This window comes from Colias croceus, chromosome 9 (assembly GCF_905220415.1).
Source record: "Colias croceus chromosome 9, ilColCroc2.1".
In the NCBI taxonomy this organism is placed as follows: Eukaryota; Metazoa; Arthropoda; class Insecta; order Lepidoptera; family Pieridae; genus Colias; species Colias croceus.
Genome location: NC_059545.1, coordinates 4,768,653 through 4,774,652, shown reverse-complemented (window position 1 = coordinate 4,774,652; position 6,000 = coordinate 4,768,653). Strand labels below are relative to the sequence as shown.

The 6,000-nt window shown below is 31.9% G+C and overlaps 1 protein-coding gene across 2 annotated transcripts in view; it reads left to right on the top strand.

Moving 5' to 3' along the window:
- The first annotated feature begins 3,198 nt into the window (after positions 1-3,198).
- LOC123694179 (zinc finger homeobox protein 4) overlaps positions 3,199-6,000 on the top strand; it is a 102,208-nt gene continuing 99,406 nt past the window's right edge. For both annotated transcript variants that reach the window (XM_045639524.1, XM_045639525.1), the window contains exon 1: positions 3,199-3,410. The gene's annotated coding sequence lies outside the window, so the exon portion shown is untranslated. The remainder of the gene's footprint in view (positions 3,411-6,000) is intronic.

Genomic DNA, 6,000 nt, shown 5'->3' with positions numbered 1-6,000 from the left:
TTGTTCGAGACATTATCATGACTTGATTTCATACCTATTTGTATTGCAATAATTAATGTAGTGACTTTCATAATATTACAATAGTTAATTATTAACGAGAGGATTATTCAGCGTAAAATATATTATATTATGTTTTTACAAAAAGATTTTAAAAGTAAATGATATAAACGGAACCCATTCGAAATAAAATGCGCCTGCACTTGTTATGAATTTACTTTGTAATTGTGTCAATCAAACTGTCCTTCGTTTACATTTTACATGGTAAATATTTATATTTATAACTCTATTTTAAGAAGTTTTTATTTAAACTATTTCGCTGTGGCATATTTTGTAAACAAACACTTTATTTACCATTATTTGTTATCTGCGATACGCATTTAGATATGGAGAATATGTAGGTATTTATTTACCTAGATACTTACTTAGCTATTCCCACTTTTAAAAAGAAGAAGATAAGACTCTTAATAAATTGTATGTACCTACTTGTTAATGTTGAGAATAAAATAGTCTTGTAACTAAACTATCTATTACCTATAACAGGTATCTTTTGCAATACGTAGGTAGGTAAAGGCCTATAGCCTCTATATATAGCTTATAGGGAGGTATGTATATTGTATTATGTATTCAAATTTAAAATTATATCAGCATCGTCTTGATATCTTTAGCTTAATTTGTATTGTCGATTAACTTTAACTCATTGAGCCCCAAGCGGCCCGATCGGATTTTCTATTGTGTCTGTGGTTCCGGGGCCTGAGTTATTATAATTACCTATACTTTGTATCAGTAGTTAACTAACATAGTATAAAGTAACCAATATCATATCTACATTTAATAATCCTATTTCAGACTTGAGTAGGTATGTACCTATGATAAGGGATAACAAAACTTAAGACATTTTTACTGTAAGATATTCATAAGAAAAAGCTTTAATAGGTAGGTAAAGACTCTTTAGAATTGGCTTATATTTGTATTTATAATTGTGCCTGTGCCTTATGCCTATGTACCTATAGAAATTTCTTGACCTACGATAACTCAGAAGCAAGTAAAGTAATACCTACCTATGTCATGTCATGTTAAGTACTTACTTAGATGTAGGTACGTGTCACGTCTATTGACCTTTAAAATAGATACCTGTAATATCTAAGATATTATACAAACTCTTTGCCCTCTAGTAGATTGCTTCGAGCATAGGTAACTGTTAAAATTTAATCTCTTTATAGCTGTTTCAGTGCAGGGATAGACTTTTAAAACTCTATGATACCTACCTATATTAATTGTGCTTTATAATTTATATTATGTATGTAGCTTCTAAAAAATATCTACCAATAGATACGTCTACGTATTTGAAATAAGTTCTAGATCTCATAGAATTGTTGCTGGAAGAGATCGCTATAAAAAAATTTAGACTTTACTGTATTGTTGATATTATTACTTTAATATTTTCACTAAACCAAATATACACTAGCCAGCAATAGTGTCTAATTAATAAAAAGTTTAAGAGCCAGCGCGCACGAGCAACTTTGTCTCCGCAACTATTTTGTCTCCGCAACTATTTTGTCTCTCCCACCCATGGGCTAGTATGAAAGTGCGCGCACGTAGCGACGCAACTCCCCATACAAATTGATGGGAGAGACAAAATAGTTGCGGAGACAAAGTTGCTCGTGCGCGCTGGCTCTAAAAGTAGAGCTAGATATTGGTAGAGCTTTTCAAATAATAGGTACTATATTCCATTATCAGATGATCCAATCTAGTTTCAAGTCTTGTTGGAATCTATAAAAAAATAATTAAATATTTGAATGAATGAATTAATTTAATAATTAAATATTTAACATTGATTTAAAAATTGTATACCTAATAAAATTTCGTTAGCTCTTATTCCATGGGTAGGTAGATAAACATCAAGATACCAATTAATAATTAATTATTAAGTCTACTAAATAGACCTACTTACAAATATAAATTGCTCTTAGGAAAAAGAAGAGATAGGTATCAAAAAAATACGGTCTATGTTTTACACAACGCTCACCTAGACACCTAACACCAGATCTTCAGGCTTGACAAACTAGCTATTTTCAGAAGATACCTATTTTGTTACACAAGTTAGGTATACCTACCTACCTACTCAAACATTTTGTTTAAATAATTTCTATCTACCTATTTATAAATAAAAAGAATAGGTAGAGGAGTTAGTCGAGGAGGAGGTCGGTTTTTCTTTGTATAGATAGGTACCTATATTAATAGCTTAAATTGATAGAATATTAAGGTAGGTACCTAAGGTAGAGAAGGAGATAATATCAATTTATTTTACCGTTAAAAAGAAGCTCTCAAATTCTTAATAATTTAAATGTTTATCTTATACCTTACCAATTGCAATGCAATGATAATTAATTATTGTGTACATAATATCGTTTTTGCCAGTGTAGGTTACCCAGGCATATAAATAGATAATCATGTACCTAGTTTATAGTGTATTCGCGTTACGCAGGTTATTTTATTTATCATACTTAATACTTACGCAGGTTAGGTATTATATTTTATAACTTAGGTATTTCAAGCAATACCCTTATTTTTAAATTTATGTAGACGCCTATTTAAGATATACCTAGGTAGATTCAATTTTTGTGAATAGGTACCTATAAGGAAAGAGATGAATTTATTCAATCAATTTCTTAAACTCTATATAGAGAGCTCTTAAAACAAGTGCCATACCCATTAGATAAACCTAGAATACCTACACCAATGACAGATGTCATGCCAATTAACGCGTTCCAAATTCGAATCGAATGAAATACGAACTGTATAAATCTCTTCTCGGGCGCAGATAAAAAATAATTACGCCGCAAATGCAATTACACAGCGTAATTAACGCTGAGGCGTGGCTGTGTTAATGAGGGACGCATAGAGGCGGCGGCGGACGTAATGAACATTAAAGATTGGCGGGAGATGCGCGCTCCCGCTCCCCCGCTCGCCCCGCGACACCCGCGCCCCTCATTACTTATACAAAATACTTAAGACGCGCGTCGTCCCGCTCTCCGCGCGCTAATAGCTCGCGCCCACTATCGCCGTCCCGTTTCACCCGCTCGCCGTAATTAAGCTCGCCTCGCCTCTGGGCCCCGCCCCGTGCGCGGGGCGCGGGGCGCGGGGCCTCGAGCGGGGGGCGCCCGGCCGACCGCGCAGTGTGCCGGCGACCGTTGACAGAGTAGTGTCGCGCGCGCCGCGCTTTGCAACCCGAACGATATAAGCAGAACAAAAACTCAGTTCCTCATCTTCGTGTGTGTTTCCGTGTCGCAAGTTCACTGTGTTCTGACTTAAGTGTTGTTTTGTTCACTCGGATACTGTACAAGTGTTGTGACTGCGTGTGTAATGCCGCAAATTTTTGTTTAGCGGCGATCACCGGGCGATGCTCACAGGTTAATATTTCGCATTTTCTTATTAGTCATGAGATTCCCACTTCCAAGTTTGAGTTCATTTTGTGTGATAACTGCTAAGTTCCTGATAATATTGTATAATTCAAACATTTAATCCAAAACATCAAGAAAAATAAAGAACATCGCGGAAAAACAACGTGCAAACTTTTTTCAAGTTTTCGTCTGAGTAGAAAAGTTTATGAAATCTTAACTTAAAGTTAAAACATGGAGAAAATTTATTATTTTTATAGTTATTCTCAGCTCGTTTAATAATTTGCCAGCAGTTTTACCAAAGACTCAAATTATAGATACCTATAGGTACCTACCTATAAGATAATCTGATTAACACGAACTTAATAGAAAGCTTTTACTAATTTTCATTACAATAATAGAAACCAAATTTCCAACATGATTCCAATTTATAAAACATCTCTTAACAAAAATGATCTTCCTACCATTTTCTCATAGGAAAGTTGCAAAAATCCTAATAGGTTCTTATTAAAATATGCCATTACATAAAATAAACATAAACATGCATTTAAAGAGATATTTATATTGATCTACAGTAATAAAATATAATAAAAATGTAGTTTAGTACATCTCTACATTTCATCTCGCGAGAGTTGCACGCAATTTTGCGACGGATTGCAGTCGCCGCAGTTGAAAATTATCTTTATTTTTAAATTATATTATACCTAAATTCATTTGTTATGAAATTATTCACATGAAAAATAGCTTTTTATATATAATCTTATAACGTGCTTGGCGATTCTTCTTAAAATCTATTTCCGATTTCTGTTAAGAAATAATCTTCATTTATGATGCAGTTCGGGAATTCTTAGTTTTTGTTAAGAGAGTCTGAATGTTTTTTACATTTTTCATTGAGTGTTTTCATTTGATAACAAAAAATGGGTTTATCTTTTTTAAAAAATAATAATTTGCAACAATTTAAAACTTTGAAATTATGACTATTGTTTATACTTTATACCTACCTACCTAACTAAATAAATATTAATTACTAGGTATTAGTATTATGCGGGTGTTTGCTTTGATGAAAACTAATTAATTTTACAACTCTACATTTCTCACTGATTTAAGTAGGTACCCTACCTTGAACAAAATTATTTTTCTGATTCACGGATTTTGAAATACAAAATCCATTTTAATTAAAATGGTAGGTAAATAATATTTATTAGGATGAATAATATTACACACGAAAATTTTAATTTACTTTTAGATTGTTTACTTCTCCATAATATCTACTTACCTAGGTACCTCTTATAAATTATAATACGTAAGTATGTAGGTAGTAGGTACCTACTCGTGGTAGGTAGTAGTTGATAGGTGTAATATAAGTCGATAGGTATTTTCAATACACAAGCAATAAAATCTTACGATACGATAAGGCTATTTTTGATTACCTACATACGAATTAGTTTACAACAACATTACGTAAAATAATACCTAAGTATTACTATAGTTTCTCAAAAACAATAACTTTAAAAGTAAAATGAATCCCCGTCATAGGTAATTTAATCAATGTTAGGTAATCCATAATACTGAACGCGTCAATAAGAAAATGTAAATTCAAAATGAGATTTAAATATTTAAAACTGAAGGCTTTCATTTGTTTAACAAATTCCGGGTTTCATTACATAAACTGTTAAGATAGTGTTTGCTTATAAAAATGTTATTTTTAAACTAAAGATGTTTAACGCGTAACAAGCAATCGTTTTTTATTTTAAAAATATGTAATGAAATAACAATATGTGTAATTAAACAAAAACAATAGACATTCCATCTCGGCGGGGCGGCCATATTGGATAATTTCAATCATCCTGGAGATATCTCGATGTCGGGATAGAGTCATTATCAAGAGCTTAGATGTGTATCGATCACAAACAACGTTTAGTTCATAAAGTAACTACTACACCTGCGTTAATCGATTTATTTCATAAATATATTGTGCTCTACATTTGCGAAATGATTTATTTTCATACACTCGTGTTGGATTTAAAGTGCATTTTTTTGTCAAATGTCACGACACGTTTGACATTTGAATTCATTAAAGAAAGTTCGTGTTGTTTGGCGTAGGCGTATCTAATGATCATACATAATATATTTATTATGAAAGTATGTAATATGGAAAAAATGCAAATATTTTTTTATTATTTATATAATTCTTGAACTCTATATAAGGAATTGAAAATTATAAAGGTGAAATATATTATGAGATAGATAGGTAGGTATAAGTTTGCACGGAGCACTTAAATGGCATCTGTTTTCTTTCCTACAATATGAGGATTAGAAGGAACTATAGGTACCTACTAGCTAAAGTTTAAAATAATAGCAATTGCCTATTTTCTATGTTCACATAGATATTTTCAATCAAAATAGAGCATGCATAACTACACAATATAACATACTAGAGCAAAGATGAATAGGTATCCAAAAATTAATCAATACAAAATGCTTAGAAACGGTTCTTTTTTATATTAATCGACTTAAACTGTATATTATGTGTAATTATTTAAGAGAAAATTAATTTTCGCAGGTGTAGTATAATCACAATAACAAAATATGGCGTAAGCCT